General features: G+C 46.7%; 1 protein-coding gene across 2 annotated transcripts in view; it reads right to left on the bottom strand.

Annotated features, from left to right (window-relative positions):
• Positions 1–16,575, bottom strand: part of SLCO4A1 (solute carrier organic anion transporter family member 4A1) — a 948,198-nt gene that overhangs the window by 781,396 nt on the left and 150,227 nt on the right. The window lies entirely within an intron of this gene.

The following is a 16,575-nucleotide window of genomic DNA, read 5'->3' as shown; positions in this document are numbered from 1 at the left end:
CTCGAGTAGATTTTTATCTGGATTAAAATAAACATTTACCAGGAGGCATTTACTTTGTGGTCCAGCCACCCCCTTCTGCCAGACCAACATCGCCACCAACATATCTCTCCTATACAATTCAATTCTTTGGATAGGGAGCCCATCGGCCCGTTTAATTGCTTTCAAAAGACCACCAAAAGGCCTTCCTTTTTCTCGCCCCGCAGGCCTTAATATGTACTAAATCAAAACCCCCAATAATTGGTGCTTCTAGAAGTAGGGTTTCTGGTAGACACACTATATAAAAGAACACAAAGAGTTCTTGTATGTTTAAAATATTATTAAAGCCTCTAGCATTCCAAGAGACCAATGTCCAATTGGCCGTCATGTATACTGTGTTTCCCTTTGTTCTTCTGCCCACCTATTATTATAGCCTTGGGCCCAACCTCCATTTTGCGTCCTATTTGAAGGATCCTGCGTATATCCCTGTGCACTATATATATATCAGACTGTTACGTATATAAGATGAACCTCGCTCCATCTTGCTCTTATCTGGGTAGATTGGTGCAAGTCTTGAGATTATTGATGCACCCACATCAATTACCTCGAATCCCAGGGCTAAGAAACGCTCTTTTTCTGCCAAAATGACCTCTTTGGTAATATAGGATCTCAAATGGAGTTTTACTATATCCAAACAATCCTCATGCACGAATTCCGCAGTCATAATATCACCCGTGTTTAGGAATCTTAAATTATGGATTTTGTGCATGAGGAAGAGGGTGTAATGCCTATTGAGAGGAAATCTGTTGGAGCTTTTAAGTAACTGGCTCATATAAATACAAATCTGCTCTTTCACCACTGTCTTTTTTTTGGGGGGAGATTTATGTTGTGGAGTTACCCTAGCATTAAATCTCACCCCACTATTCACCGGCCCAAAGTCAGAACAAGTATCAACCCTTAGTTGTTGACACTTTGCTTGACCAGTGGTTAAGATTCATTCTAAACATTCCAGCCATCACCTCTTTGTTTTTGCTTTGTCACCCCGAGTGGGACGGGTATGCCCAGACGTGGGTCCCGTGCCTGCTGGATCTAGAGACCCAAGCTACTCCTCACTGATGAAGCCCAACAAGGCCGAAACATGTTTGAGGATGCTTGGGGTCTCGTGCAGAAGGGATGTGACATAGCAGTTCGAGCTGGACTGCCCCTTTTGGGGTGGGACCAAGCCTGATTTGCACATGGTCTTTCCCCTTCTGTAATGGCTTGGCAGATGAAGAACAAAGGTCTGGAGGGTTGCCCAGAGCAATGCCAGTGGTTAAGATTCATTCTAAACCTTCCAGCCATCACCTCTTTGTATTTGCTTTGTCACCTCGAGTGGGACGGGTATGCCCAGACGTGGGTCCCGTGCCTGCTGGATCTAGAGACCCAAGCTACTCCTCACTGATGAAGCCCAACAAGGCTGAAACATGTTTTAGGAAGCTTGTGGTCTCATGCAGAAGGGATGTGACCTAGCAGTTCGAGCTGGACTGCCCCTTTTGCCTGATTTGCATATGGTCTTTCCCCTTCTGTAATGGCTTGGCAGGCGAAGAACGATGGTCTGGAGGGTTGCCCAGAGCAATGCCAGTGGTTAAGATTCATTCTAAACCTTCCAGTCATCACCTCTATGTTTTTACTTTGCTTGACCAGAGCACGTTTCCTCTAGTATTCTCGAAGGAGGTACCGGCATATCCAATTGGGTCTCTCCAAAGGCATGACCCCCAGCAGGATCCTTCACTACAATCGGTTTCGAAAAAATTGCATAGAATTTTCCCTGTGAAACCTCCCCTTTATGACTCAAGGACAATGGAGCCCTGCCTATTGGTTTTAAATTTATCGGCCCCACCAGTGGTACCGCCCCACCATCCCTCAATAAGCAACACTTCCCCCCTTGACCAATTCATTTCTCTGTATTAGCAGACTCAACAGAGTCCTCCCTTCCCAAAGGAACCTGGACTTCTTCATCTACTGGGTAGATGGAAATATTGCTCAAATCAAAAGAAGGGCTGTCATCCACCTGCTCGTTTACCAGGTGTACTACCACCCTAGATAAGGCTTGCTCCTTAGAAGGGTTTTTAATGCCCTTACCTTTGTTTAATTTAAAGAAGTCTCTTTTCTTTTCTTCCAGAATGTTCCTGTCAACTTGCATTTGCTTGTCCACCTCTGTTCTTAACTTTCTCGAGAATTTTCTTGAGCCCCTATTATTTTGTTTAGGGGGTAGTTTGCAATGTATTTGTTTTTTTCCTGACGGGTGAACTTTATTCCTTCTTACCAGACCTCTCTGATCACTAACGGCTTGGTGATTCCGCTTAGGGCTACTGCTTATTCTAATACCCTGATCCCGGGCCATCCCTTACATTGAGACTGATGGTAGGAGTCCTTCACCCACCGTTCTGTTTGGTTGGGGGTTATCCACTTCCACCAATACCCGTGGTGATGTAGTGAATAACTCACCTACTTGCGTTTTCCGCAACTCCCCAACAATGACTTCAGCAGACATATTTTCCCTTTTGTTAAGGTAAGAGTATTATAGATTGATACTGCCATTATATATCCTTCCAGGAGGTGTACCTTACTCAGCAAGTCCTTCACGGACTGTCTTAGGTCCCGAATCTAAAAACTAAGGGATTCATAACCTCTGTCCATTGAATCTAAAATTTCAGCCAGGATAGGGAAGGACAACTCATCCACAGGTGGCGCTAGGATCTCCTCCCCTCCTGTTTTAGCCCCATCCCCTATCATGTAATCCCTGGGAGCTTTGTCCACAATTGCACCACCTTTGGCAGATTCTGCCGTCCAGTTATAACCAAGTAGGTCAGACTGAATAGCAGACTGTAATGAGGGAGGAAGCTCACACAAGGATAGACCTTTCCCCATATGCTGATGAAGCATTATTTCAGTAAGGCTGACATCCCGGTCAGGTGATCCCATTCGTTGGTTTTAAAATCCAAACACAGACGCACTCCTTTGGACCACTCTTGGGAGATAGCTGGGCCAAAATCAGAATATCTGAAACTAAATCATCCTCCTGAAGCATATCCCCAGAGACCATTGAACTTAGATCACCTTCTATATTGGCCAAAACCTGATTTATATTACCCAGGACCCCTGTCACCATCTCCCCTTGATTTTTTACCCCAGGGGAGCCATGATTCAGGACTTCCTTGTCCGACAAAGAATTTCGAAAACTAATCTTAGGGTTACCAATTGCCATTCTCTCTGCTACAGGCAAAGTTGACATACCCAGAGTAAGTGACGGGATACTTGTTTGTGCTGAGGTTCCTGCACTTCCTCGGTTATGTCGTCTCACAACACCCTCATTTCCCTGCTGAGGCTGTACAGCTTCCACAATACATATTGTGTATTGTATATTTTTGTCATGTTGTAACTGTCTTTAAGTCTCTGGCGCCCGGTTGCCCCAGGGTTCGGCGCGCGGTACAAATAAAGAAACTAAACTAAACTAAACTAAACAGCCCTTACTTCTTAACGTAACCCCCATTTTATCCACATCAGGCCCCTTTGCTGTTACGGCCCAAAAAGTACTTAGACCCCAAGAACTGGTATTGATAAAAATTGAAAACAATGTTCAGGTACCAGCAACAATAATGGCCTCAAGTACCGCAACCCACTATACGAATATATGGGCCTGATTTACCCAGTTGTACAGAGTTGATACTCTGGGAATGTCAACCCGAATACTCCTAAGATATACTTGGATGGACAACGTCCAAATACAACACCAAAAAGGGGCGTTACTCTCAACAGTAATTAGCACTCTTTAATCACAATCCAAAGTCATACAACTCTGTTAATTTTCCTCAGTGCTTGGCCGTTGGGCAACAAACAAATATTATCAAATAATCGTAGAAACACAAATGATCCTGCTTCGGGTGTCTAAACACTCGCAGGGAGCGCCAAGGCCATGGCCCACAGTCACTCCCCACCGCCAGGCACCAAATCTCCAAGACCAAAGTCACAAGAGGTGCACGCTGATTTAAAGTGGCCCAGACACCAGTGCTGCCATAGGCTCAGCAAACTTCCATCAAAATAATCAACACAGAATAAGGTCTTCACTTACTCAGATGACTGTGTGATACGAGTAATGTCCTTACATCAGCAACGGAGGCGACACTCGAATAGCCGTAATAGGCAACGCAAGCAGCAGGCAGCGGGAACCGGACACCAGACACACTGTTTTGCACACCGCACCATGCTCCGTGCCGGTGTTGCCTTTTCATGATTCCTCCCTTTGGGTCCGCCTCCGGCCAGTAGTACGGCTAAAAAAAGGACTTCACACAGCTCCTCCTTACACTGAGTGCTGAGAACTGCAATAGGAATAAGCAGTCAATCAATAACGCTGGTAAGCCACGTCAGGGAAAAACCTTCCACCAACTCCACCAGACACACTGCTTTGCACACTGCCTTTACCTTTTCTCTTTAGCTCTGAGTCAATTAATTCCCCTCATATCATGGCCTTATAGGCCTCCCAGACAGTTGTTGACCACACCTCCCCATTATCGTTGAACTGAAAGAACTCCTTTGTCGATTTCTACAAGCCCAGGGCCACCTCTCTATCTTTCAACAGCAGATCATTGCACATCCATCTCCCCTTTCTCTGCTCTAAAGTCCACACACCCAATTTTACAGTGGCCAAATCATGATCCAACCAGGGAACCAGTGCTATGGTTGATTCCAACACTCTATGTATCAGGACAGTCTAAGAGGACATAATCTTTCCTTGAATAGTTATCATGGCCCTTTCAGTGAAATGTGTATGATGGGTCAGCTTCTCCCTCACGGGTCAATGCATCTACCACCCCCAGTTCGTTATTCATCTGAGCAAAGTGTCGAGCCATCTTCCGCTGCGTGTTGGATCCCCTTGATGGGGTTGTCCCCTTCTTATTATTTGACGGATCCAGCACCATGTTAAAGTCCCCCCCAATAAGTAGATGCCCCTCTTCAAAGCTTTGGATTTTCCATTTCACTTTATCCCAGTAGTGGTCCTGTCCCTCATTTGAGCAGCAGATTGAGACTAATGATACCTTTTGACCTTTTATCAACCGCTTAACCAATATGTAGGGTGGAGAGTTCTGTGAAGCCCAGCTTGTTAGCCATAACCACTGCTACCTGTCTTTTTGGATACACCCGAGGCATGGACATTTTTTTTTTCGATAGCCCTCGCTTTCATGGCTGGTTCCACCCCCCTCCTCCAATAGGTCTCTTGCAGGAACATGACATCCATCTTCAAGCAGTTAAATTCTCGGATTGTTAGGGATCTTTTTGATGGGGAAGTGAGCCTAATGATATCTCAGTGATCAGATCAGACATTTGGGGTTTCGTTTAGTATCTGATTGAATCGCAGTCACTGTGGATCCCTGTACGCTGACCTGACTGTCTCCTTCCCTTGCTTTTCCTGGTATTTGGTTATCGTGTTGTGTCACCTTATGAAATTGTTAAATCCCTCCCACATAAACAAACTGCAAAACTTTAACTTTCCACTCTCCCCCACTCTCCCTTTTGATCGCGTCTGAGCCGCTGACGAGATGTACGCCACCATTGATCCAGACCATCAGTCTTCCTTCCTTCTCCAGGCATAATTATTCTCTTAATAGCATTCCATTGAAACCCCACACCTCAATATTATACTTTCACTTTGTGCACCCCGCTTCTCCTTGCCCCCCCTCCCGAACCTGCATGTGAATTATCGTCTCAGGTATCGCTGTCTTCTCCCCCGGAGTCGAGCCTCCCACATTAGTTGACTGAGCACTCTGAGCATCCGCCTTTTGCCCCATATCACCTTGTAATGTTTATTCTACCACCAACTGTGTGCGGGAATGATCCCCATCCGGCGCGTCAATTAGGTTCCTTGATTTCCACTTCAGGTTTGTGCTGGGGAAGGTGGATTCAACTTCTTGAACTTGTGGTATCCCCTAATACGTTGCCTGTCGTTAGGTCTCTCAGACTTTGGGTTCCTTCCCCTTATCTCACCCACTTCCATGGATGCCTCGTTCTGTGGTGACTCTCCCATTAGTTCTGGTGATACCCTGCCGATGTTGTTATCAAATCCCTCACGTTCAAAGTTCAGGGAGAAGGGAAAGCCCCATCTATAGCAGATGCCTTTTGAGTTGAGCCATTTTGTCAAGGGGGTGCAGAGGCGACGCCTGGACAGAGTAAATTAAGATATGTCCTGGTAGATGCTGACCCTCGATTCTCCCATACAATTGGGCTCATCGCCCTGGCTTTTTCTAAAATGTTAGTTTTCTCTGGATAGTAATGGAACCTTGCCAGTATAGAGCGGGGGCCTCGGGTACCTCCCCCAGCTCTGTGGGCTCTATCAATGGTGAGTTCCATGGTGTTTTCATCGTTGAAACGTTTTATGATGACTCCCTTGATTGGCTGGACGATGTGTCTTTGTGTTTCTCCTTCTTTTTCAGGAAACCCGAAGAAGCAAAGATTATTCTGGCGCTCCCTGTTTTCAAAATCATTTATTTTAGGACACATTCTTCTTCCCTTCTTTCTGCTCTGTGTTAGGTTGGGATCTGTGTCTGTAGAGTCTAGGACCTTTTGTGGGGCACTCTGTGCTGGGGGCTCGCAGTACTTATGCCACTGCCCCCCCGGATGTTGCCAGGTGATGAGGATGCCCTGTGAAGGCCTCTTCACCCGCCACGGCCCGTTGCCGTGCTCTCTCGGCCGGGACACCGCCTACTGGAGGATTTGCTGCTCCGCCTTGTCTTATTGTGAGAGCCCCTTCTAAATTCCTCTTGGGGCACCCCCCACACCGCATTTTGAAGTAGGCCGGTCTTCGTGGGGCAAGGTGCTGGTGTTCCCCACTGGCTAGGAGTTCCGACGTATGTGGATGGGGAGGAGGAGCCCTCCCCACCGCGATCAGCATCTGGGGTCGCGGGCAGCTGGATGCCACACTTGTCTACCCCACCACTCTCTGCCCACCTGGCTCTCTGCTGGGGTACGGGTGGTGCAGGTTATCCGGGCCTCTCTCTGGGCCCTCAGATATTTCAATCACATTGGGCAGGGGGCCACGGTACTCAACCCTGACAACTGCGATATTGATCCTGAAGTGTGCTCTACCCCTCTGCCCTCCTGCTTTCTGTTGATTTTGGTTGGGGATGGTTGGCAGACTGACTGTGGGTACTCTTCCAGGGGGAGATCTGTTTTGGCACGCTTCTCCCAAGGTGGCGCGGTTTCTTCTTCGCAGCCTCCCACTGTTATTGTCTGGAGCCGCAGGACGGCATGAATCTGTTGCTTCCACCACCCCAGCTTCCTGGTGCTTTTTCTGTGCTATTCCGGGGATTCTCCCGGTTCGTCTTTTTGCCCGCACGTTGTACTTGGTCTTAGCTGGGTTCAGGGGGGATGGCACAGTGCTCTGTGGGCAAATTAGGGGGGATCTTCTCCCTTTGTTGCAATGCTGAAGGGGAACGACAAAGATGAGCTAGCTGACAGGGATGCACAACTAATTTTGCCAGAGGGCTGAATGTACCTAACAAGCTGTCTACCGGGGGCCGGATTATGTGTCTGGGTTAGCCGGGAGGTGCATGTGATGAATTTACGACCCCCCCAGACATTTTTAGTAAGCATGTGGGGAAACAGCATTTTGAGGTGCACTTCTTGTCTTTATTGCCATTTGTGCTTTCAATTCTGCAGCACATTTATTAACCAATACAGTTGTTTTAGTGCTTATTAACATACTTCATAGCGCTGGTGTTAGTACACATTATTACCAAGCTAGAAGAAAAACTAATTAACCCCTGGGCAAAGCATGCCATGGAGGCAAGGTAGGCCATGTGGTGAGTTGAGACATCTGAGTGTCTTCCGTTACATCAACAGTAAGTTGGGAATAGCCCATTTACCCAATCCCAGCGGTGGTTCTCACAGTTCTGGGCCACTATTGGTTGAGCACACACACTATGTGAATCATTAGCCATCCAGCCATGTAGTGCATACGCTGTGCCAATAGAGGGCCAGCAATCTGTGGCATCACTAGAAATCAGTATTGGGGGGTCAAACCAGGGGAACAAATACAATGCGTTGGGGCGGGGGTGGCACATCACATTTTCTAAATGGAGGGGGATAACTATTTCCCCCAAATATGCCAGTGTGATTGAGTGTAGCTAGGGAGCCCGAACCAATCCAGAGGTGTTGGGGGGTCTTCCTCCGCACCTCCCTGAGAACATTTGTAAAACACAAGCATACACAATGACAGACACATATTTAAATTAAAGTACCTTCTGCCCCGGTCCTGATGTTTCCTCCCAGCGCTCCAGCTCCCGCGAGGAATGAACACAAAGCAAAGAGTGCTTCCTTTTTCGTGCAAATGCGTGCCCGTGCCAGAATGCTGATGACAACGTGCCTCGCTCCGTTTCATGTGGGATGAGGCAAAGCAGCGCCTCCCTTACACAAACATGCAGTTCCTCAGCCAACATTCCCAATGGGCCATACAAGGTAGTGGGAGGGGGTTTCTACCTTTAAGGGACATAAGAATAAGTGTCTGATTATTTTCCCATTCTCACCCATATGCAGCTCCTGGTCCAGGTTATCACAAACCCATAAAGAGGCACATTACATAGCTGCCTCCACCCTAGGAGACAGAGTTGGCTATGTGAGTGATTACTACTGGTCTACTCTCATTTCTAGAGGTGTTTTTTTTTTCCTGGCATTATCTTCTGTAGTTCCCAGGGAAGATCCTGTTCTCGGAAACCGATGTGCAGAGGATAACCTTGGGTTTCACATATTTGAACTATGAACAGTGCACTAAGACACTCTTGGTATTGCCTGCGCTGTATAAAAGAGGTATGGACTTCACGATCTCCAACTCTCTTCCAATGTACGATCCTACTAGAGCCCTGCAATCGTCTACTTTTGATTCTCTGCGGGCGAGTTGCTTCTCCAAGCAGAGACTGGGGTTAGATCTCTATCCTCTGCCGGTGCCTCCCTCTGGAGCGGCCCCTCTGCCTCTCTCCGCCTTGAGCAGGATCTCCTTACGTTCTAGAAGCTCCTCAAGACCTTCCTTTTCTCCTCTTCTTTCTCTCTTCCTATCCCCTAATAACTTTCCCTTGTTCTTGCAACATTCTGCTGACTGGCTGCTTGGTGTTCATATGAATCTTACGGGACACCAGGCACTTCCTGTCTAGTCTCCTTCACTTGCCTGCTGGCCTTCCTGCACTGCCGCCTGGCCTCTCGTGCACTACCGGGTTGTGATTCCCCTTGGAGTCCCAGCCTTCCTTGAACTTAACCCAGGCCCGTGCTGCTCTGGGTGCACTTCTCCCCATACCCTTCCCCTGGCACTTCTTGTTGCGCACTTGCACAATTTAAACGACACTAGGCCTAATAAGACTGTTTGTCTTGTCCTCCCTTGTTCCCCCTCCCTTGTCTTGTTGCGTCTTGAAACACTTGTGTATAAGCACATTCTAAATAACATATCAATCAATCAAATAAAATATAAATATTCTTGAGTTTGAAGCTATGTCAGTGCAGTACAGTCTCTGATGAACTGGGGCAGATAGATCCAAACTAGGGGGCCTTGGAAGGAGAACCTACAGTTGTCCATAAAAGTAGATGGACAGATTGTAACACTAGGAACTCTTGTGTTGCAGGTATCAAGGGTTAAAGATGAGCATGGTCCGGAATGCAAAGTATTTAAGACTTGGCTCATGAAGGCTTCTAAATGGGATGCAAGCAAATTAAAACTGGGAGCCAATGGAGGATCATGCAAGCCACTGTGACAAAGTCCCATCGTGTCAGGCAGGAACATCAGATAACCAGGTAAATCCAATGTAGATTTTATTTATTTATTGGATATTTGTAAGGCGCCTATACAACAAATGGTGTTTTTAAGACCAGTAAGCAAACGTGCTGAAGAAATGGAAGCATGAATTAAAAAGGACCCTTACTATCAGTACTCAATGTTTCGGCCTAATGCATACAGGAGGATCTTCCTTGCTGTAATTTTTCAACTTTCCAAGCCCAAATGCAAACCAATCCATGCACCAGGTCTATTACCGTTATGCGACATCAACAAGAAATCCATGAACTCCTGTAAGCCCACTGCCTGCAAGCCTGCCAGTAACACATCTAAGAGAAGTTGCAGTTCTATACACAGCCATCAAAGCTCCTGGCCCTTTTCAACCTAATATCTACTTAATTTACTTTCATCATAAAACCCTTTTTTCTTTCAACTTGCCATGGTGTCCGTGCACCCGTACAGTAACTCCTGGGCGTCCATTCATGACACTGTTTTACAAGTTGCTCACAGTCTCAAGAATTTCAAAGTGTCTCGCCCGCAGTCTTAGCCTTTGTCTGTGCTTGTAGGATAAGCCAATAGCTTCGCAAGCTGCTACAGGGCAACTCCTGTACTGTACCCTCTCTTGACCTAATCGCCCCCGCCCCAGTGATATTCATGGCCCATTGCTTCCCATGTTATCCCTTTCTGGCCAGAAGAAAGACACAGGCTATGCAAATAGAGCCTGCTAATGCGCTCGAATGACAGCTGGACAAAGGACCCCCTTTAATGCCCTTGGAAAGAGTTATTTGCCAGAGAGGGAGGTTGGGGGGGGGGGGGGCAGGTCATCAATTAGGGGGGAAATTAGACCCCTCTAGGGACGCCTATGTCAGCAATGTCTCTGGCAAGAAAGACTTTCGTAATGAAGTGCGGCCTGCTTTGTTTTCTGTAGCTTGAAGTGGGCCGCACTCATTATGAATGTTCTACCCGCTGGGGTCCGCAAATCAAAATAGGGTGGGCCACATATGGCCCGCTGGCCGTATGTTGTGCACCCCAGAGCTAGCACATCACTGTGCCCCTGGTGTCCGATCCTGAACTTTTGTTTGAACACTTTCTCATTTCATGCTTACATCCCTACACAGTTTGAACAAATAGATGTGAGGGCAAGTATAGGTTTTGGACACAGACAGACATTTCCTTTGGACTTCCTGACACAGACTATCATTAGTTTCAGGTAGGTAGGGAAATCCCACTTTCACATAGGGCAAGATAGGCGTTATCCCAACCCCTTTGTGATTTTAATAAAGGTTTGTAACCCAAACTTTCCTCAGTTGTCTGTGTCTACTTCCTGGTGCCTTCACAGGAGTCACTCGAATCATTTGAGAGTCTGGATCCATCGCCTGAGACCAGTTCTATCACAGGTCTAACTGTGTGTATCTCATTTTTAACCTTGGAAAGGGAAGAGCTAAAACACAGGAGGTCATCAAGTCCTGAAGCCTCTGAAGCCAGTAGGCCGACATGTGAGTGGTATTTAGAAAAAGGGTACATGTTTTAATCAGATTCCTTATCCTTTCTTCTGTTAGAAAAACCTTGTCCATTGTTATGTTCCAGCAGAAACCTAAGAAAATCAGATCACGAGAGACCATCATGGAAGACTTCCTCCAGTTTACTGATAACCCCAAGTTGAATAGAATCTGTAGTAACATTTGCATTTGGGAAGCTGCTTTCTGGGGACAGTGACATCTGAGGAGCCAGTAGTCCAAATATGAATAGACATGGACTCCCCAAAGCCTGACTGATATTACAGCCATCATTTTGGTAAAGACTCTTGATGGCAAGCTCAGTCCAAAGGGAAGGGCTTGGGACTGGAAATGTTCGCTCCCTACCAAAAATCAAAGGTATTTGCCGTGCTGGTTCCATATCAGGATGTGAAGGTATGCATCCTGAAGATCCACTACACAGAGCCACTCTTCCTTTACCAGTGACGAGCGGATCTGTGCAGGTGTGATCATCTTGAATCTTTCCTGGTGAATATGGAGATTGAATTCAGACAGGTCTAAGATAGAGCGCAGGTCAGCCTAGTTGGATTTCAGCTCTGTAAGTATGCAGGAGTAGAAGCCCCGGACCACTTTCTCTGGAAGGAACGGTTCTATTGCCCTTGAGTCCAACAGTTTTTTAACTTCCCAACTGAGAGTGTGAGATCCTGTCTTTGTCAGTGGAGGGTGTGAAGGGGGAACTGGTGGGAGAGGAAGACTGAAATCCGAACGGGTTACCAACAGGACCCAAGGATCCTTTATGATGGTCTGCCAAGCCTCCAGATGTATAGAAATGCGTCCAGATCTAGAACGAAAGTCCGACATCAGGGGGTAAGAAGATTTTGCTGCTGGTACTTTTGTGAGGACGGATAGCAATTTTGCAGTCACAGTACTCGCTGTGGTCTTGACAAGCTCATCATCGGTTTTGCTGTGGAAAAGCCTTTTACTCTCATAAGGAAGGTCCAGAATCTTCTTTTTGACTTCCTTTGTGATTTTGGTCACATGGAGCCAAGCTTGTCGGGTGACATTCAAGCCAATCACGAGACTACGCGCCGAAGTACCCATATGATGGGCTGTTGTGTTGTTTCTAATAAATCTTAACCCAGAACCATGGCATCTTATAGAGCAGTCTTGAAATGGTCAAGTTTGCCCTGGGGAATTAACTGCTCGAATTCCAAGAGCTCCTTCCACAGTTTTAGGTTGACCGACGCCAGAACCGGATCTGCATTTGCTTGACAGAGTTGGAGGGCTGCTTTTGCAAACACTTTTTTCCCATCGCCCTCTAAAATCTTGTCTTCCTTTGACAAGACTTGTGAAGATGAAGAGGAAGATATCAAAGACTTTGCATGAAGAGTAGCTGCTGCCACCATGTGGTTAGAAGAATTTCCTCAGACGCTTGAAGCCTGTAGCGAGTGTCTATTTTTTTCAGGTGTTGGCGCATGTGCAATTCTTCCCACACTTTTCTTACCTCAGCCAAGATATCCTGCTGAAGGAAAAGGTCTGGACGTTCCTGTTTTTAGAGCAAGTTTCCCTGACAAAACCTGTAAGGTAGGAGGTTCTGGTGTCGGGATATCAAAATAAGTCACAGGATCAATCACACAGTCATGAAATGCCCTGATTGACGAAGGCGACTCTTCCTCTTTCTCATGCACATCCACTGCACCCTTATCGGCGGGACTTTCAGCAGAACGCGACAAGCTCAGAGCATGTGGTGCAGGCTAGGACTTCTTTGGCTCAGGGGGTCGTTCAACCAGCAGTTGAGGAGGAGAAGCTGGAGGCAGTGCTTCCACTGCCCCCGAAGGTTCTCATGGCCTGGGGAACGTTCTGAAAGAGGTCCTTGGAGTAGGTCTTTACCAGGTCTGAATGCATCAGGTTTTGGAAACGACTGAAAAATGCATCCTCTGAGGATTGCTTTGGCTGTGGAGCTGGAATCGGCCTGCTGAATGGATTTTGCCTGGAGGATTCAGTTGATACTGACTGGCAAGAGGGTCCGCCGAACCACGGATCGATGTAGTGTAACAGTGCCGAGGTAGGAGGAAGAGAGACTGTCGGTGGTAATGGTGTTCTCGTATGCAGAGTCCAATCCTCTCTTGGACTGTAAGGGCCTCTCCGCAAGGATGCAGACAGCAAAGACTTGGGCCTGGTATCCAAACATTTCTCAGCTGAAGGATAGACAAAATGGCCGACGTCGTTCACACCTGAGGAGCCGCCATTTTGAGCCATTCTGTGGTAATGTATGTCACAGACTAGCCCGGAGCCATTGTGGTTCTGGACATTATTTAGGAGCTTTTTTAGGGCTCCTCGGCTAAGCCGGTAGATGTGGACTTTGGATTAGCCTCCTTCCGTGTTGCTTTCTCAGCATGGCTGGTACAATGTTTAGCCCGTTTGAGGGGAACCTCGGATGATAATTCGGTTTTATATGCTCAGAACGGGATCCTCTGCTTTCCTGGTAGACATCTTAGCCCCTCTCAAGGGGCCCTTGGGGGTGACCCCAGTACCTATAGCCCCCAAGGTGGGAACCTCGGAGCGGACTCCAGTATCCAGTTTAGTCCCCAAGTGGGGCAACACAGAGCACGCCCTGGTGATGCTACAGTCAGGACGACTCCTCTCTGAACTGGATGACCCCGGGAAGGCATCACCCTCTGAAAACAAGGGTACTCACCAGGTGGTTTCTTTTCACCTCAATGAATTCCTTTAGGTGGACCGGAGGAACACCATGGAAGACCTTCTCCCACCTGAAGAGTCTTCTTTCGAGTGCCTGGACCGAGAGGAAATAGCAATAGAAGCACAAATACCACAGATGATCTGGGCCTAGACACTCGAGGCAAAGATTGTGATGGACTGCCTCCACGTACTGACGTGCACAGAAGACACATGACACAAAGCCCTTACGCTCCGGCATAAGCGGATGAAAAGAAAATGACCAGAGAACCAAGGCAGGAAGAAAAGTTGAAGGACAAGAGCAGGTTGAAGAAAAAAATCCCCTATGGATGCAATGCGCATCCGATGCCAACCACACGAATAAAAGGAGTGGTGGCGATGCACTGGGCGGGGCTCAGGGATGCGGGGCTATCTATCCATCTATCTAGAGCTATACGCATGCTGGTGATGCATACAAATTAAAAAGGACAATGTTATGGGATGCTACCAAAAAGTGTTCCTGTCTCGTCCAGAACAACAGACTATCCCACAGGTATGGAGGAAAGGAGATGGGAGATAGAAGAAATGAGGCAAATTGCATGGATGGCAACTATTTGCACACAACTGCAATTCGTGCCTGTCCCCACCATGCAATTAACACTTTGGAGAACATAACAACTTTGGTCTTCATTTATTTGCTGGGATCTTCATTTGGGGGTATTCTAACTCACCTGTGTGGGTTTGTCCTATTCTTGCATAGCTGTAGTGCTCCCGTGCTGTGGTAGCTAACCAGAACTGAAACATGACTGAGCTTTCTTGATAGTATTGTCATCACTCGAGCTCCTGCCCTAGGGGCTGGTGAGTTGACCTCTTGAACTGAACTGTCCCTGGGGAGGCCCCTCAACTTCATGGAGCATCTTCTTTTGGTCAAAATTGCTTTCAGAACCCTGTTTGCACACCCTTACTTACCTCCATAGGATAGCATTGGCTCACTGTAGCCTATGGGCCGAGAGACTAAGCTTTGGGACCCGGGATAATTATGTTTGTAAGACCTCCTGAAAAGTCCACAGAATGCTACAACTTTTGTGGACATTATAAGGGTTTCTGAGAGCACTTTTTATATTTTTAACCATATTCTGAAAAGTTATTTCATTGTGTACTTACCTTTATGGTTTGCAGGTAAATCACATGCACAACGTTATCAAAACAATATATTTGTACAGGTATATTTTGTGGACTATCCCTTATTGTGTAATGATTGCACCTTTACACCAGCTCCCATTATCAGAAGGATTGCTTTGGCTGCTTTAGATAGTCTACCACTTAAAGAGTCATGAACTCAAAGGAAACACCCTGTCAATCAATATTGAAAAATGGCCGAAAGAAATCTCCCTAAGAGTGATTTTGTGAAAGTTAAATGAATAGTGCAAGATGCTCCAGCCTTGACTGGCACTTTAATACCGGACCGGCCAACTACAGTTTGGATAGCTCAGGGGCAACGCGCTCGTCTTAGAAGCAAGAGGATGCAGATTAACACAAGTACGATCCCCAGGTCCACTCTTAAAAGCCTCTGGGTATTAAGCCTGTTATAAATAACCCATTACAATTACACCTAAGAGCTGGAGGCAAGGCATGTGCCCTACCAGCAGAAATTGGTGTTATTACCAGCAATACCAGTATTGCTGGTGCCGGTGATGATGGCAAATCCCCTCATGGAGTACTATGGGACTTCATGAATGGGGATTAACACTGTCACTCTGGTACTCATAATCCAGCAGTAATGCCGCCGGATCGAGTGCCGGAAACAGTAATATCATTTGCCGGTATACTGGCGGATTTCCCACCAGGATACCAGCAAATTTATAATGAGGCTGTTTGCTTTGCCCCATTTTTGAAGTATTTGCGCCTTTTGTCTGTTCAGCACTTGAATGATTGTTATCACTTGCAAGGCTCTGAACTTTATTTCTGTCCATTGGTCATTTCGTGAAATTTATTGGAGCATTTCTGGCTGCACCTGCTGACATATGGCAGCCAAAATCTATTGGCTTTGTTGGTGCTTATTTTTGTGTGTTGCTTCTACTCTAAATGACACAGAGAACTTGCGGGAATGTTCCAACATTTGAAATTGTGTTTTACAATTGTGTTTTCTTAACAGGGGAACGCACCTAAGTGATCTAATAGAGGAGATCTAGTAAATGAAAGATACTTCATGTCTTCGAGGGAGCTTCCCCAAAATGTCAAAACCGCTTTGTTTGTCCAACTCCAGGGCTCGAGGGCCGGAATCCTGATGGATTTTCAGGATATCCCTCATTAATATTCCTGAGAAAAAAATTCCATACATTTAGAATCATTGTATGCAAATTCATCTCATGAATATTAATGAGGGGTATTTTGAAAATCCAAAATGTTTCCGGCCCACGAGGCTTGCAGTTGGACAACCTGACAAGTGCATGAATGTGGCGTAAATATTTTATGCAATATTTATACTGCACCCATCACCACTGTAGTGGTTTTACGGCACCTCACCAGGGTCTCGCCAGGCCTTAGCTTGTGGATAGTAAAGAAAATGGTTAGAGGCGAGGAGGTAGGAAAGGGGAGATTAGCCAACAGACCAACACATGCAGAAGGATAAATATAACAAACATAATGAGGCAGACC

The sequence above is a fragment of the Ambystoma mexicanum genome, chromosome 3p (genome assembly GCF_040938575.1).
Source record: "Ambystoma mexicanum isolate Mex_15411 chromosome 3p, UKY_AmexF1_1, whole genome shotgun sequence".
Lineage (NCBI taxonomy): Eukaryota > Metazoa > Chordata > Amphibia > Caudata > Ambystomatidae > Ambystoma > Ambystoma mexicanum.
Note: the sequence above shows the minus strand (reverse complement) of the source record. Positions and strands in the feature narration are given on the sequence as shown.